We start from the raw sequence: 18,940 nt of genomic DNA on the forward strand, positions 1-18,940 counted from the left end.
ATTTCTTGTCTTCTACTAATTCTGGGTTTGGTTTGCTCTTATTGTTCTAATTCTCTAAGATTCATTGTTAGGTTGTTTATTTGAAAATTTTACTTTTTTGATGAAAGTGTTCATTAGTATGAACTTCTTGTTTTCCTTTCCTGTATTCCGTAAGTTTGTTTCCATTTTATTTGTTTCAAGAATTTTTAAAATTTTCTTCTTAATGTCTTCATTTACCTAATGATCATTCAGAAGCATATTGTTTAATTTTCATGTGTGTGTAAATTTTAAAGTTTATCTCATTACTGATTCCATTGTGGTCAGAAAATATACTTGATATGATTTTAATTTCTTTGAATTTGCAAGAAAGCAAAGTCATTTATTTGATTTTTAAATAGATAAACAGTAAAATTCACTCTTCTTGATGTACAGTTCTATGAGCTTTGACAACTGTACACACACAGTCTTATAACCTTGTTCTATTACTCCCCAAATTCCCTTGTGCTTTTCCTTGTCAACTTCTCTTGACCTCTAGCCCTGGCAACTAATCTGCTCTAGGTCACTATAGTTTTGCCTTTTCCAGAATGTTATATCAATAAAACACACTGAACATAATCTTTTGCATCTGACCTTTTTCATAAGGCATTGAGATTCATTCACATTGTTGCCTGTATCAATAATTTGTTCCTTATTATTGCTAAGTAGTATTTCTTTGTATGAATGATGGAGTTTTTAATCCATCTATCCACTGAAGGATATTTTGCTTGTTTAGCATTTGGGGATTTGAATAAAGTTGCTGTAAATATCCATGTAGAATTATTTAAGACTGATATTACCAGCCTGGGCAATATAATGAGTCTCTGTCTCTACAAAAAAAAAAAAAGGAAAGAAAGAAGGGTAAAGAAAAAGAAAAAAAATTTAGCCAGGCATGGTGGTGGGCACCTGTAGTCCCAGCTAGTTGAGAGGCTTACGGTGGGAGAATGACTTGAGCCCTGTAGGTTGAGGCTGTAATGAGCCATGATCACCCACTGCACTCCAGTCTGGGTGACACAGCAAGACCTTGTCTCAAAGAAAGAAAAAAGACTGGTTTTGTGGCCTACCGTAAGTTTCATCCTTGAGAACATTCTATGTGCTGAGAAGAATGTATATTCTGCAGCTGTTGGGTAACATGTTCTATAAATATCTATTAGGTACATTTGTTCTACAGTGCAGATTAAGTCTGATTGTTTCTTAGTTGATTTTTTCATCTACATGATCTATTTAATGCTGAAAGTGGAGTGTTGAAGTCTCTGACTATTATTTTTGGAGGTCTCTCTTTAGCTCTAAAAATATTCACTTTACACATCTGGGTGCTCTGGTGTTGGGTGCATATACATTTATAATTATAATATCTTTTTGTTGAATTGATCCTTTGATCATTATATAAGATCGTCTTTGTCTCTGTTTATTGTTTTTGTCTTCAAATCTGTTTTGTTGGATACAAGTATAGCCACTCCTATTCTTTTTTGGTTTTCCTTTGCCAAGGTTATCTTTTTCAATGCCTTCATTTTCAGTAATATGTGTCTTTATAGGTGAAGTGATTTTCTTGTAAACAACATATACTTGGATTTTTACAAATTCATTCAACCATTCAATGTCTCTTGATAGGAGAATTTTGTTAACTTACATTTAATGTTATTATTGATATATAATGACTTACTACTGCCATTTTGTTAATTGTTTTCTGATTGGTTGGTTTGTTTTTCCTTCCTTCCTTCCTTCGTTGCTGTCTTCCTCTGTGTGTAAGTTATTTTCCCTGGTATTATTATTTAATTTCTTGCCTTTTATTTTTTGTGTATTTCTTATAGGTTTTTGCTTTGTGGTTATCATGGGTTCAGAACTAACATTTTATAACCAATTATTTTAAACTGATGACAACTCAAATCACAAAGATAAAAAAAAGCAAGCAGAAAGAATATTAACAAACTCTACACTTCTTCTGCTTTTTGATTTTTTTCTCTGTTTTTATCTTTTTATATTGTCTATCTCTTTACAAATTGTTGTAGTTGATAGATTTGTCTTAGCCTTTCTACTAAAGATATGAGTGGTTTACACACAATTTCAGTGTTAGAGTATTCTTTGTCTGTGTAGTTACATTCACCAGTAAGTTATTTACCTTCAGATGATTTCTTACTGTTCACTACCATTTGCTTCTTTCGTGTTAAAGAACTCTCTAGCATTTCCTGTAAGACAAAACTGATGTTACTAAAATTCCTTTGGTTTTCTTTTTTTGGGGGGAAAGTCTTTATTTCTCCTTCATGTTCGAATGAGAATTTCGCTGTATACACTTTCCTAAGTTGAAAGTTAGTTCCTTCAGCACTTTGAATATGTCATCCTATCCCCTTGTGGCCTGTAAAGTTTCCACTAAGTAGTCTGCTACAGACATATCAGAGCTCTTATATGTTATATGCTTCTTTTTGGATACTTTCCTCATTCTTGGCCTTTGAGAGTTTGATTATTATATAGCTTGAGGTAATAATACTTGGGTTGAATCTGCTTGGTTTTCTTTTACCTCCTGGTACCTTCTTGTAGGCATCCAGCATTCTTTCTCATTCTTTTTTCTTTGTTTTCCTCTGACTGTATTTTTATATAGATCATCTTCTAGCTCACTATTTTTTCCTTCTGCTTGATCAATTATATGGTCGAGAGGCTCTGATACAGTTTTCAGTTTGTCAACTAAATTTTTCAGCTCCAGAATTTTGGCTTGATCTTTTAAATTTCAAATATCTATTGAATTTCTCTGACAGAATTCTGAACTCCTTTTCTGCGCTCTTTTGAAGTTCACTGAGCTTCCTCAAGACAGCTATTTTGAACTTTTTGTCTGAGAGGTCACATATATCTACCACTCCAGAATTGGTCACTGGTACCTTATTTATTCTATTTGGTGAGGTCATGTTTTCTTGAATATTCTTGATGCTTGTAGTTGTTCGTTAATGTCTGGGCATTGAAAGCTAGGTATTTATTCTAATCTTCTCAGTTGGGATTTGTTGTATCTGTCTTTCTTGAGTGGGCTTTTCAAGAATTAAAAAGGGTATTGAGTGTTGTGACCTAACCCTGTGGTCATTGAGTCCTTTCAGCACAATGTGGCTCCATAAGCCCAGGAATGCTGTGACTCTTGAAGACTCCTAGATATACAGCCTTGGTGGACTTGGAGACAGTAAGGGAGAATTCCCTTGGTTACCAGGCAAAAGTGTCTCATTTTCTTCTCTTTCTTTCCCCCAATCAGGCGGAGTTCCTTTTTGCATTGGGGGAGAGGTGACATGGGAACTCTCATGGCCACCGCAGCTAGGACTACACTGGATCTGAAAGACCAACAGCCTTTCAGGCAAGGATAGTACTGGGGTTTACCTACAGCCCACAGGCACTACTGCCTGGCTAGTGCTGATGTTTACTCAAGGTCAAAGCACTTTAGTCAGAAGTTGGTGAATTCTGCCAGGACTAAGTCTGTCTCATCAGGACAGCAGATTTCCTTCTGGCCCAGGGTAGGTTTAGAAATGTCATTTAGAAGCAAAAGCCTGGAATTAGAGGCTTCAGAAATCTGCTTGGTGCTTTGTTTTACTGTGGCTGAGTTGGTACCCAAGTTGCAAGACAAAGTCCTTTGTACTCATCCCTCTCCTTTCCCCAAGTGAAAAGAGTCTTTCCCCAAGCTGCACTGCCTGGAGTTGGGGTAGGGGTGACATAGGCACTCTCATGGTCAGCTGCAGAGCTGTTGTTGCACTGGGTTGCACTCTAAGTCCTCCACAACCAAGTTCAGTCCAGCACCAGGGCTTGCCCAAGGACTATAGTCCCTGCGGCCTGTCTCTCATTCAAATTTATTTAGGATTCTCTGGCCATTTCAGTCTGCTGATAGTGAAGCAAACCAAAACTCATGTTCCTTCCACTGAGGCAAAGTATTTCCCTCTGGCTTAGGGCTATCTAAATTTTCCCTCCATGGGCAGCAGCAGAATTCTGCCTTGTGTTGTATTTGACTGTGAGAGGGCAGAACTGACTTCCAATGCAAAGTCTCAAACGCACTTCACTGTCCCTCCTCCAAGCATGCAAACTGTCCTCTTGCTGCACTGCCTGAGTTTGTAGGAGTGGTGTAGACAATGCAAGGCTGTCCTCCCCACCTCCTGTAAAGTGACTTTCCTTGCTATTATTTTAAAACCAGTTACTGTGATTACTCACCTGATTTTTTTTGGTTCTTATGAAGATGTTTTCTTGCATGAATAGTTGTTGAATTTGGTGATTCTGCAGGGACACTATTGCTGGAGTGTTCCATTTGGCCCCCTTTCTCTACTCTCCTCAGTCCATATACACTTTAATGAATGCCTATTTTATGGTGCTCTGTCATTAATGAGTAAAGGACAGGAGTTGAAAAATGTAGAGGTAAAAACAGAGATGATACTTGAAATTGCTGTGTCCTCACCCAAATCTCATCTTGAATTATAGCTCCCATAAACTCCATATGTTGTGGGAGGGAACCAGTGGGAGATAATTGAATAATGGGGTGGGTTTTCCCATGCCAATCTCATGATAGTGATTAATTCTCATAAAATCTGATGGTTTTAAAGGGCAGTTCCACTGCACACACTCTCTTGCCTGACACCATGTAAGATGTGTCTTTGCTTCTCCTTCACCTTCCTCCATGATTGTGAGGCCTCCCTAGCCATGTGGAACTGAGTCCATTAAACCTCATTTTCTTTGTAAATTATCCAGTCTCAGGCATTTCTTCATGACAGTATGAAAATGGACAAATACAGTACTCCTTACTGTCATTCCTAGTAACACACTTAGGAAATACGTGTTTATTGTCTCAACAACTTTAGGTTCTGAGTGTTTAGATGTCTTCGTTTCCTAAAAGAAGAATGTTTCCACAAGAAGACACAGTTGGTGTCCCATTAAACTTAAAATTACAGCTACAAACTAGATAATTTGGGCTCTGTGTGAAAGTTGACCAGCCGGTAGAGAAAAAGATTACCTTGTTGGCAGGTATAATTGATCTTGATAATTATGAAGAAATAGGGCTCTTATGCTGCATAATGGGGACAAGGAGGAATGTTCCTTGTCAATTTGACATTTCAATTGTATACTAGGTGTTTTGTATTTTTTTCCCGTCCCCAGTTTTAAATGAAAATGGGTGAGTACAGAAAGCACATATTTCTAAGGGAGTGGTGTAAGATCACAGATCCTTTACAGATGAGAGTTTGAACCATATACCAGGCAAACCATCTAAACATACAGAAGCATTAGCTAAGTTGGAGGAGAGATTTTTAAAAAGAAAATGAAGGAGGGAGATAAGTGTCAGTTACAATCCCCCATAACACAAGTTTACCTATGTATCAAACCTATACGTGTATGTGCCTCTGAAATTAAAATAAAAGTTTAAAAAATCGTTTTTAAGGATTAAAAAAAAGCGTCAATCATAGCCATGGTACCAACTATAGTTGGTTGACCTTTAACTTTTCAAGCCAAAAAGACTATCTTTATACATCAAACAGTGCTGCCCTCTGGAGCAAAGGGCAAGCATGCTTACTATCCATTATAAAATATATGTGTTCCCTAAGCTCAGTGATTCTCTCCTGAAAAGCATGACTTCTTTAGTAATTACCTTCATGACACTTAGGAGAAGCAGGGGCAAATGTTGAGAACATGGCTACTGCTATCATTATGAGTAATAAAACATCCTTTTTCTGTAACCCAGGAGTCTTTTGCTTTCTATCTGTTTCAATGAAACTTTGAGCTAATTTGTTAGATTGCAAGTTGAGTAAAATCTCGGATCTTTCATGGTTATTGACAATCCAAAATTTGTTTCTTTAGATCTTTAATATACTTAATAAACCCAGGCCAAAATAATTAAGAAAAAAGACCTTAAAACACAAATTATAAATATCAGTATGTAAATGGCAGATTCAACATACATTGAAGAAAAGAAATTAGGTGCCAAAACTTAAATGAAAATGAACCCATTCTTGAGAAGGGTGACTTATACAAGCTTACTTGAGAAGAATTAATACATTCAGAAAATAAAGAAATTGAGTACATTATTTTAAAAGTCCCAGAAGGCTTCACCTGTAAATACTTCGAATGTTTAAGAATAAATAATACCCATCCAATATAAAGTCTTCCAGAGAAAATGTAAATAAGTGCTTTCTATTTATTTTCTGGGGCCTGCATCACCCTCAAACTAAGACATTATAAAAGTATTATCAGATAAGAAAACTACAAGATGTCCTAGAGCTTCTCCCCAAGTCAGAGCCTGAAATGAGAAATTAGGAGTTTGTGGTTTCTTTGGTTGGTTATCCCAACAGGCACAAGTGAGAGAGATGAACAGGTCAGACAGGGAAGGAGGGAAGCAATCCAACTATCTAAAAAGATCATGGTCTATTAAACTTTACCACAGATCTCAGTGGAACAAGGCAACTGGCTGTCACTCTGGCAGCATTATCTATTAGGATAATTATATATATATACACGTATGTAATTCCACAGAAAAACTCTTGGAAGTGAAGTTAAAAACATTCTGTCTCACCAAAGGCAGAACAAATGAATTTTTATTTCAAATTCCTTTAATCATGGCATAGTTATGCTCTCAAGGAGTGTTACTTATTCTGATATTTTGACCTATTGCCTATGCAAAGTAGCCTTTAGGTCTTTAGAAAAAAGCAAAAAGCATTCAGTCAGAGAGATGCAAGTACTATCAGCTGAAAATGTTCTGGAATTATTGATTGGATATGGATGGGCATTAGAATTTGCTGCATTGCACCTCATATACTATTAGACCCACATATCTCCCTGAGGTATGGAGACATCTCTTGAGCTACAAAGCTGGAGAGACAAGTCTTATCTTCCCCCAGAGACATTTATTTAAATTCCAATGCATGAAGATCCAGGATCCTTCCCATTATATTCTGAAGAGACTCTAAGAAGGCGATGAGGGTCATTTGCCTCTTTCTGCTACATGCATGTGCTAATTTAATTTTTCCATAATCTTCACCTACAGTAGATCCTGTTACATATAGAATGGTATCCAGTTCCATATTAGTCTGTTCTTACTCTGCTAATAAAGACATACCTGAGACTAAGTAATTTTTTTTTAAGTGTCAATTAATGGACTCACAGTTCCACATGGCTGAGGTGGACTCACATTGTGGCAGAAGGCAAAAGAGTAGCAAAGGCACATCTTACATGGCAGCAGCCAAGAGAGCATATGCAGGGGAACTCCTCTTTATAAAACCATCAGATCTCCTGAGACTTATTCACTATCATGAGACCAGCACGAAAAAGACCTAACCCCGTGATTCAATTACTTCCCACCGAGTCCCTCCCACAACATGTGGGAATTATAGGAGCTACAATTCAAGGTGAGATTTGTGTGGGGACACAGCCAAGCTATATTAGGTTCCCTCACATCACTCCAGGGATAATAATTGGGGCAAATGAAGCCCAACCTCCCTTTATTGTATACAGATAATAATATTATTACTTACATATTACTTACATATAGTAATAATAATCTACCCTGTTTCAGAATCCTTGTGTTGGCATTCATGATAGCACTGATAAATGTATATATTAAAAACTTAAAGAACTCTTTTTCATATGTCTTTGTCTTCTGTTAAGAGGAGTATAACATGATAAAACAACAGTCATAGCCCTCACTAAGGGTTAGGATAAGTGGATCCTTAACAGTGTACCTTGATAAATGCATACTTCTTCTCTTCAATCCACCACATCCACACTTTAAGAATAAATTTAATTATTGCAGCAGAGCATAAAGCAGTGCACATAGAAACACAAATTCCCAAGTAGGTGATGGGAGTTATGATTAGAGGCAAATCTTATTTCCAACCTGCAGTTCCCAGGCGAGTGTATTCTACTTATTAGGAATATAGTGCCACGAAATGGCCATTGGTCCAAACTATATATTTTAGCTTGAAATATAGGTGACAATTTTTCCAGGTGTCATAACAGATATTGTGCTTTATTAGCATTTGTCTGGTTACTACAATGTTTTCCCATTCAAGTCCTGGGCATGATTTTTAATACAAATTTTTTCTCTAGCCATAGGAGATGAAAGTCTCTTTCATTTTCCCACAGAATTCTTCTGGACTTCATGATGAACATTTAGTTGGTAGTTAGAATTTGCTCGTCATTTTCTTCTATCATTGTATTGATAGCACTGAACAGAAAGTATCCAAATCCACATTTGTTTCAATAATTAGTGCTGTCATGTAACTCATACAGTGGCATAAGCCAGTGTTTGCCACCTGTATGCCATTCTAGTTCATCAGAGGTGTAATGATGGTCAATGCAAGGGACTATTACAAATACGTATACCACCAGTTAATAGGTTCTTGTTGCAGCCTTGTCTGAGACCACATATACTTCAGAACCCCATCCTGAGAATATGCGTCCTAGAACACTAGAAGCAGGTTCTGAGAAAAAGGATCATGGGCAATAGTTTATTTGGAAAATGCAGGATGCACAAAAGGGGGAATGGGAAACTAATATGGAGAAGCAAAGACAGCCAATAAAGGACATATTACCAAACCAGCTCACACTATGGGTAACTGATGTTTAATTCCATGGGGAAGTCCTTAGAGTAAAAACGTATGCCTCAGTTTTATCCCATCTAGGACACAGGCTAATACTCCCAGTACAATGATAGATATGATGGTAGCAGGCATACCATGTCTCTTTCTGAACTCAGAAGAAAATCTTTCAACATTTCACAACTATGCATGATTATCAGGTTTTTATAGATGTATTTTATCAGTGTCAGGAGTTTTTTTCTATTTCTAATTGGCTAAGAGTTTTGTTTTGTTTTTAAATGAATTCTAATCAGAAATTATTGTGAATGACATTTATAAACTGAATACAAAATTTCTAAAGAAAATATTATCAAACCAAATTTAGCAATATATTTAAAACTTATGATAATCAAATAATAGTAGTCCAGAAATTTAAGTATAAAACCACAATCACTGGTCTGGAATATAAAAGAAAGGAATATAAAAGTAGACAATTCTGCTATGTACGTTTCTTATTTTCTAACAATTACACATTCATTTGTGTATAAATGCATACTGTATATATTATTTACTAGTATATATTTTCAAAAACACTATATTCTACACTGCATATTCTAGACACTATTCTTTTTTTTTTTTTGAGACAGAATTTCACTCTTGTTGCCCAGGTTGGAGTGCAATGGAGCAATCTCAGCTCACCACAGCCTCCACCTCCCGGGTTCAAGCGATTCTCCTGCCTCAGCCTCCTGAGTAGCTGGGATTACAGGCATGCGCCACCACGCTTGGCTAATTTTGTATTTTTAGTAGAGACAGGGTTTCTCCATGTTGGTCAGGCTGGTCTTGAACTCCTGACCTCAGGAGAACCGCCCACCTTGGCCTCCCAAAGTGCTGGATTACAGGCATGAGCCACCGTGCCCAGCTGACACTATTCTAAATGCTTTGCATATATATATGTTCAGTTATCTCTCAAAAGTAGCTACGAACCATTAGCATCAATTTATCTACAAATAAGGACTATAAGGCACAGAGAGTTTATTCATACTAGTTAACAAATTAACATGATTTTAAATTCCCAAAATTTGACTCCAAGGACTTTTTTATTATGACTATACTATACAGCTTTAACTGAACAATGCCAGAAAAACTTGCTGTGATTTGTTACATTAATAGCCTAAAGAGGATATTTGCATAATTACTTCAATATCTAAAAATAGTATTTTAATTAAAAATCAATAATCAATTCTAAAAAACAATTCATGCAAATCTGCTTTCTCTAACCTGAAAATGCTCTTTCAAAAAAACCCACATTAAACATTGTACCTAATCATGAAAGGGGAAGAGGGAAGGAGGTGCCTATTACAATTACTTCTATTTGACTTTTTACCAGGAATCCTAGCCAATTTACTAAGATGAGAAAATGGATATCACTATGTGGATTTCAAAGGAGGCATAGTGATTATTTGAAGACAGGAAAGTTCCAAGAAAATATATAGACAAATTACTGAAATTCTTTAAAAGTCCACGAGCTATCTAGGTGTCTTAGTCTACCTGGATTGCTACAATAAGATATCATGAACTGGGTAGCTGACAAACAACAGAAATGTATCTCTTACAATTCTAGATGCTGGGAAGTCCAAGACCAAGTAACTAGCAGAATCAGTATCTGGTGAAGGCACACTTCCTAATTCATAGATTGTTCCTTCTCATTGTGTCCTCACATGGTAGAATTGGGATATAAGCTCCCTTGGGCCTACTTTGTAAGGGCGCAAATCCCATTCATAAGAGCTCTGTCTTCATGATCTAATCACCTACTGAAGAGCCCCACCTACGAATACTACTATCTTGAGGGAGAGGATTTTAACATATGAAAGTTGGGGGAACATAAATATTTGATCCATAGCACTAGGTATACAGACGACAATCAACATTTTAAAAATTTGACCAAAATAAAAAATTAGAAAATAAATAAAAAGTAGAAATATCTATTCATAATATGATAAAAATTATAAGGCACTTGGGAATAAATCTGATGAGATATTTAAGACCATTTTGAAAAATCAAAAACATTTTGTAAAAATACTATATAAATGTCTCATATGAGAAGACTCAAAAAGAATGCAGGACTTTTTGGTAAATATGACAGAATTAAACAGAATTACAGAGTAATAAGTAAACATGGTTTTTACATTATTTGAAATAGAGCTAAAAGTATTGAATTTTTGCCATATTCAGTATTGGAAACCATTATGCTTAGTTAAGAAAAAAGTAAATTTGCTAACATGTGGAAAAGCTCAGCAAAATTTAAGAAAGTGAGAAAAGAAATTTTACCATATAAGTTATCAAAATAAAATAGATTACTGAGGATGTTCCAAGACCAGTAGAATAGTTGATAATTATTTGGCATGTAGAACATGATTATTATTCTGTAAATTGGCTGAATCTATACTACTAGGGTGGTAGTAAGACTGGTAGAAAACATTACTCAATATGTCAGCTCTAAATGGAAATATTGAATGGCCGTTTTACTTTACTCCTACTTCTGTTTTACCAGCTAACAGAAATTTCTGTTTTTTTCCAAGAAGATCTTTTTAAAGAAAATCTATGTTATACTGGGGAAAAAATATTTTCTGCCCAGGAATCAAATCTGTCTTTTTAATTCACCTCATGAAACCCAAATACTGTTTCAGTGTTTAAGCTTGTACCCATGCATCCCTTGAACTTCTGAGGAAGCTTACAAAATCCATCTTTTGGACTAATGTAAATTTATACATAAATAGGCTGGGATTTTTCAGAGATGCTCACACTCAAGAGAAAGCAAATATGAAACATGACCTCCATTGTGTTCTGGACCTCATGGTGTAAGATCTGAAGACAGCAAACAAAAAGAACATATGTAAGAGTAGCACAGTAAAATGGAACCACTTAAATATGCTGATCCTGAGTCCTGTAATCCTATGGATTCCTACTTGCAAGCTAAAAAGTCTTTAGTCTTTAATCCAGAATGAGTCAATATTTTAATTTCTTCCAGCAAAAGTCATCTTAACTGATGTTTGTAGTTTGACTCAATGTTATCTTTCTAGAGATGAACAAGTTTTATTGATCATAATTAAAGTCAGGAGGAAAATAATAGAATAGAACATTTCACATTAGACATTAAGAATTATTTATCTAATATTTAATGTGGTGATTAACAAATTCACTGTTTCCAAAATAAATCCTGAAATGGGATCAAAGTCCTACTGTTCTATGAATTGTTTTCTGATATTTTACTCATCCCAGACATAAGTATATTAAGTTGAACCACCTGATATTCCATTTTTGAAAAGCAAAATGATCAAATATTAATAATTTTATCTGTTTTTTTATACTGGCAGAATTATAGAAACTAGGCAAAGTAAAATGAATACAATATAATCTCTTTCTTCAAAGAGCTTCCAACTGATATCTGGTAGTTAGGGAATAAATAGTATTCAAGTGGCTGATACTTGCAAGAGAAAAAATGTAAATAAAACCTGAAAACTAAAAAGGAGAGGATTGTGGAAATGTGTAACTCTGCCATTCATTACCTAAAAATTATGAAGTAATTGTTTTGTCATTAAGAAGAGTGATAATCTATCTTTAGAATATTATTCACTACCTTATAATGAGAATCACATAAGTTCAGAAAAGTAAATTTTTGTATCTTTCTTTGTAAATAATGTAGGACTTTTTCTTTTAATTTGGTACTTGAAAAAGATAAAACATGGTGTCAAAGAGATATATAGCAGTACATCTTGATTAAGAGGCATTGTAACAGTTTACTTTTATGTAGAACATATAGGCTGTTTTTTCCAGATAGAAGTTAAGAAGATAATGTTTAGATGCAGACATTTTATAAGCAGGAGCATCTGGAAGTTCTGTAATGTGGTAGTTACATAAAGAAAATATATAACCCACAGTGTTAAGTATCAGTTTACATATAAGAGTTCAGCTACAACATTTGTTCATGACAGAGTACACATCATTCTTTTATTTTCTTTTATTGAGGAAAGTGGAAATTAAACTGTGAAGAAATGTTCTGAACAAGTTCCAGATCTAGAAAGAAATTTAAGGTACAATTCAAACTAAGAAACATGCTGTTCATTTTGTTTTCACAAAATGTGATATACATTCATTTTGTTCCAGAATGAAAAAAAAAAAGGAGCCTCCTGTTAAAATCACAGCCAGTGCAAATTTACCTTTAAATTTAGCAAGCCAGAATCATGTGGCGTATTTGATTTGGATATCTCCGTCTTTAGGTATTTATTTACTGAAGAACTTGAGTACTAAGCATATTGAGGAAAACATCAGCCATGCAGACCGAAAATATATTTGTAGAGGCAGCCCTTTAGAAAGAGCAAGAACTCTGGAAAGCTGCTCCTCCATAAAAGCATAAGGAATATTGGCAAAATCCTCCAAATCAACTTTTTCTTAACTCTGGAAATCGATCAAAGTCATGGAACAATCTAAGGAAACTATTCAAGAAAGAAATAAGGAATCTCAGTAAGAAGAGTGAGGTTTGAGGGGTTATATACAAAAGGCCCTATGCCCATTCCTTGGCCCCAGCTGCACAGAAGCCTTGAAAATTAATAGACTGGCTAGTAGAAGCTATGAAATCCAGCAGCCTAGTCACTACTAGGGGTGAGGAGAAATGAGTTTGGAACTCTCTGTAAATCTAAACACCAGAGAATTGTCACTATATACCTGTTTGTACTATTCCCCAAAAGCTCAATTCTTAGGATTTGTCTTTATTTTACTTAATTCAGATCTTGGTCTGGGCAAAAGGCCCTTGCCATGGGACTTTGTCTGAAACAATCCCTGACAGTTTAAATCTCACCTGCCTGAGATGACAATAACTGGGAGTAAGAAGAAGCTGATATGGTTTGGCTGTGTCCCCACCCAAATCTCATCTTGAATTGTAGTTCTCATAATTCTCACATGTCATGGGAGGGACCCAGTGAGAGGTAATTGAATTATGAGGCCGGTCTTTCCCAAGCTATTCTGGTGACAGTGAATAAGTCTCATGAGATCTGATGGTTTTATAAAGGGGAGTTCCCCTGCACAAGCTCTCTTGCCAGCTGCCATGTAAGATGTCCGTTTGCTCTTCCTTAGTCTTCTACCAAGACTGTGAGGCCCCCCAGGCATGTGTATCTGTGAGTCCATTAAACCTCTTTCCTTTATAAATTACCTAGTCTCCGGTATATCTTTATTAGCAGCATGAGAACAGACTAATACAGAGGCTAACAAAAAAACGTAAAAGTAAGGGAGTTAATACAGGCCTTTGAAAGCTGTAACATATTCTTGGAAATCAAGAAGAAAATACTCACATGCAGGACTGTGTACATGCCAAGGAAAGACCAAAAAAGGTTTAAACTCTCGGCTCAAACATTGAGAATCTGACAAGGAGGAAGTGAAAGCAAAGGCAGATTTGTAAACTACCTGTCAGAGCATCGAAAGCAAAACCCAATACAAGCACAGAGCCCTTCCACTAAAGCTAAGACTGGGTGACTTATTGGTTCAAGGTACTTAAGAAAATCTCTTTTCAAATATTAGCTGACAATGAAACTAACAAAGCAGAGACTTCAGTGTCCCCACAAGACAAACAATATAAACTTTATAGAATTAGTACAGAAAAATCACAAAATAAAAAATAGAAATAACAACAAAACAATACAACAGTCAGCAATCACATGAAACCCCAGGGAAGGGGAATATCTGATTTTCACATGAAACCCCAGGGAAGGGGAATATCTGATTTTCACATGAAACCCCAGGGAAGGGGAATATCTGATTTGCACAGTTGCCTTATATTATATACAATGTCTATTTTTTAAGAAAACGTTATAACATATCCACAACAAAAAACAACAACAAAAAAGTGACTGGCTCATGCATGAGGGAAAAAGGAGTCAATAGAAGCTCTCTCTAAGAAAGCTCAGACATTAGACTTAGTAGTCAGAGTTTAATTTCATTCTATAAATATGTTGAAACAGCTAAAAGAAACCATGCCTAAAGAGTGAAAGAAAAAATGAAGGAAACATGTCTCACAAAATAGGGAATAGTAATTAATAGAAATGAATTCTTAAAAGATAACATAAAATAATTCTATAATTAAAACGTACTATGACTGAAATTTTAAAAATTCACTAGAGAGGATAAACAGCAGATTTGAACTTATTCTTTTCTTAAAAAAATAATCATTGAACTTGAAGGCTGGTCAGTTGAGATTATCCAGTCTGAGGAACGGGGGAAGAAAAAGAATAAAGAAAAATGAACAGAGTATCAGAATCTTATGATATACCATCAAGCATATTAACATGTACATAACTGAAGTCTCAAGAAGTGAGTGAGAAAGGGACAGAAATAATATTTTAAAAAATATTTTTATTTTTAAAAATATTTTCATATTTAATGAAGATATGAATCTGTTCATCCGAGAAGTCAATTAATTCAGAACAATAAACCTGAGCGATCTACACCCAGACACATCATAGTGAAACTGATAAAAGACAAAGATTTTGAAATCAGCAAGAGTTTAGCAACTCATCATATATGAGGAATACTCAAAAAGATTAAAAGCCGATTCTTTATCAGACAAAGGAGGACAAATATCTGTGGGACAATATATTCAAAGTAGTAGGGGGAAAAACAATTTCAACAAAGAAGTCTGTAGTCAGAAAAACTATTCTTTTAATTTTAATGAGACATTAACTAAATAAACAAAAAACAGACTTTATCACTAGGAAACTTGTCCTATAAGAAATACTAAAGTAAATTCCTTAGCAAAAGCTATCAAAGAGCAATTCAAATCCACAGGAAGAAATAAAGAACACTGTTGTGCAGATAAATATGAAATACTTTATAAATTTATTTTTCTTTGTAATAATTTGTTTCTGAACAAACAAAACTGTGTTGATGGGTTTATAATATATAAAGATGTTCATTTGTATGAAAACAGAACAAAGAAGTGGGGAATGGAGCTACATTATGACAAAGTTTTTTATACTATATAAATTGCTGGCCTTCATGGAAACCACATTGTTTTAGTTAAGATGTCATCTGTAATCCTCAGGGAATCTTCCAAGAAAATAACTTTAAGCACATTGTAAAGAAAACAAAAGGGAAGTAAAGTAACACTATAGAAAATATGTATTTTGCACAAAAGAGGCGGTAAAAAAGAAATAACTGAACAAAAATATCAAATTTAAGTTTTATACTTTATCACTACTTAAATTTAACTTAAACAGATTAAACACTCAAAAAAAAAACCTCACATGGCAGAGTGGCAGAAGTCATTAGAAAACATGATCCAACTCTATATCATCAGCAAGTGATGTACTTTAGAGTCAAAGACATACATAGATTGAAAGTAAAAGGAAGGAAATAAATACATAATACAAAGATATGCAGCTGCTATATTATTATCAAACAAAATAGACTTTAAAACAAAAAGTATAACTGAGACAAAGAAGAGCATTTTATGATAATGAAAGTGTTCAACCATCAAAAACATGTAACAACTATAAACATGTATGCACCTAAAACACCACTCTAAAATACATCAAGCAAAGGCTGACATAATTGAAGGGAAAATAACAAGTCAACAATAATAACTGGGGACTTAATATCCTATTTAAAATAATAGAACAACTAGACAGAAGATGAACACAAAAATAGAAGACAGAACATGAAAAAATCAAGTAGTCTTAGACAACTATGGAACAATCTATACAATAAAAGCTGAATATACATTATCCTGAAGTGTGCATGAAATATTTATCAGAATAGACCAAATCATATGTTAGACTATAAAATAAGTGTCAATAAATTTTAAAAGATTTAGACGACCCAAATTATAATTTCTAACCACAATGGAATTAAATTAGTAGTCTATACTAGAAAGAAATGTGGGCATTTTATAAATAGGGGAAAATTAAGCAATATATTCTTAAATAACCAGTAGGTCAGAATATATGTAGAAAAAGGGGCCGGGTGCGGTGGCTCATGCCTGTAATCCCAGCACTTTGGGAGGCCGAGGCAGGTGGATCACGAGGTCAGGAGATCGAGACCATCCTGGCTAACACAGTGAAACCCCATCTCTACTAAAAATACAAAAAACAATTAGCCGGGCGTGGTGGCGTGTGCCTGTAGTCCCAGCTATTCGGGAGGCTGAGGCAGGAGTATGGCATGAACCCGGGAGGCAAAGCTTCCAGTGAGCCGAGATCACGCCACTACACTCCAGCCTGGGCAACAGACCAAGACTCCGTCTCAAAAGAAAAAAAAGAAAAAGCATTTGACAAAATCCAATATCCTTCTAATTTTAAACTATCTAACAAGTAGGAACAGAAGGGAATTTCTTAAATCTGATAAAGAGTAGCAACAAAAAAATCTGTAGTTAATATCACACTTAATGGTGAAAGACTGAAAGCTTTTACCTAAAATCAGGACCAATACAAGAAGGATGTTATTCTCACCACTTTTATTCAATGCTAAAATAGGGGTCCTAGCAATTTAGGCAAAAAAAAAAGAAATAGAAAGTATTTGCCTATGGCTTAGGCTTATATATAAAGAATTTTAAAGAATCAATTTATAAAACTATAGAGCTAATAAATGAGTTTAGCCAAGTTGCTGTATATAAGACTAGTCAACAAAAATCAATTTATTTTTATACACAAGCAATGAACAATCTGAAAATGAAACTAATAAAATGATGATAGTAACAATAAGAATAAAACAGGAATAAATATTACAAAGGAAATGGAAGATTTATACACTTAAAATTATAAAACATGGCAAAAGAAATTCAAGAAATGCTAAATAAATGTAAAAAATCCCGTATTTGTAGAAAGGAGTTTATTATATTGAGACAAAATTCCTCAAATTAATCTGCAGATTTAACATAATCCCAATCAAAATACCAGATATCTTTCTTGGACAAACTAAGAAGCTGATCTGGGCCAGGTGCAGTGGTTCATGCCCATAATTCCAGCACTTTGGGAGGCAAAGGTTGGTGGATCACTTGAGGTCAGGAATTCAAGACCAGCCTGGCCAACATTGTGAAACTTTGTCTCTACTAAAAATACAAAAATTAGCCAGGTGTGGAGGCGGGTGCCTATAATCCTAGCTACTCAAGAGACTGAGGCAGGAGAATCACTTGAACCTGGGCAGCAGAAGTTGCAGTGAGCCAAGATCACACCACAGCACTCCTGCCTGGGCAGCAGAGTCAGAATCTGTCTCAAAAAACAAAAACAAAAGGTGATCTTAAAATTCATATAAAAATGCAAATGACACAGAACACCCATGTGTTAGTTCATTTTCACACTGCTGATAAAGATGTACCCAAGGCTGGGCAATTTACAAAAGAAAGAGGTTTAATGGACTCACAGTTCCACCTGGCTGGGGTAGCCTCACAATCATGGGGGAAGGTGAAAGGCATGTCTCAAATGGTGGCAGAAAAGAGAAGAGAACTTGTGCAGGGAAACTCCCCTTTATAAAGCCATCATATCTTGTGAGACTTATTCACTATCACAAGAACAGCATGGGAAAGATCCACCCCCATGATTCAATTACCTCCCACCAGGTCCCCCTCACGACATGTGGGAATTGTAGGAACTACAATTCAAGACGACATTTGGGTGGGGACACAGCCAAACCATATCAACCCAGAACCAATTTGGAAAAAGAAAAACAAAATTTGAAGGCTCACATTTCTTGATTTCAAAACTTACTGTGAATCTACATTGATCCAGAAATGTGGTACTGGCAAAATGATAGACAAGTAGATAAATGGAATGGAATTGAGTGTCCAGAAATAAACTCCTCTATTATTTTCAATTGATTTTAGCATTACGAAGACAATTCAATGGGGAACTTAATAGCCATTTCAGCAAATCATGCTGGGATAGCTAGACACATACCTCACACCATGTACAAAAATTAACTTTAAATGGATAATAGACCTACATATTAGAACTGAAAAGATGGAAGTCTTAGAAAAAATATAGGAATAAATGTTTATGAACTTGAGTTGGCAATAGTTTCTTAGATCTTACACTAAAACACAATTGAGAAAAGAAAGAAACAGTTAAAATAAATTTCATTAAAATAAGAAAATATATTTGTGATTCAAAGAACATCAAGAAAATGAAAAGACAACTCACAGTGTGAGAGAAAATGTTTGTAATCATATGTAAGTCTAGCGAATGCAGAATATGTAAAGAACTGTTAGAGCACAAAAAGAAAATGACAATCCAATTAAAAACAGGAAGGATTTGAATGGATATTTCTTCAAATATAATACACAAATGACTAATATGTATATGAAAAATGCTCAACATAATTAGTCATTAGGGAAATGCTAATCAAAACCACAATATGATACCACTTTACAC

The sequence above is a fragment of the Nomascus leucogenys genome, chromosome 9, assembly GCF_006542625.1.
Source record: "Nomascus leucogenys isolate Asia chromosome 9, Asia_NLE_v1, whole genome shotgun sequence".
NCBI lineage: Eukaryota > Metazoa > Chordata > Mammalia > Primates > Hylobatidae > Nomascus > Nomascus leucogenys.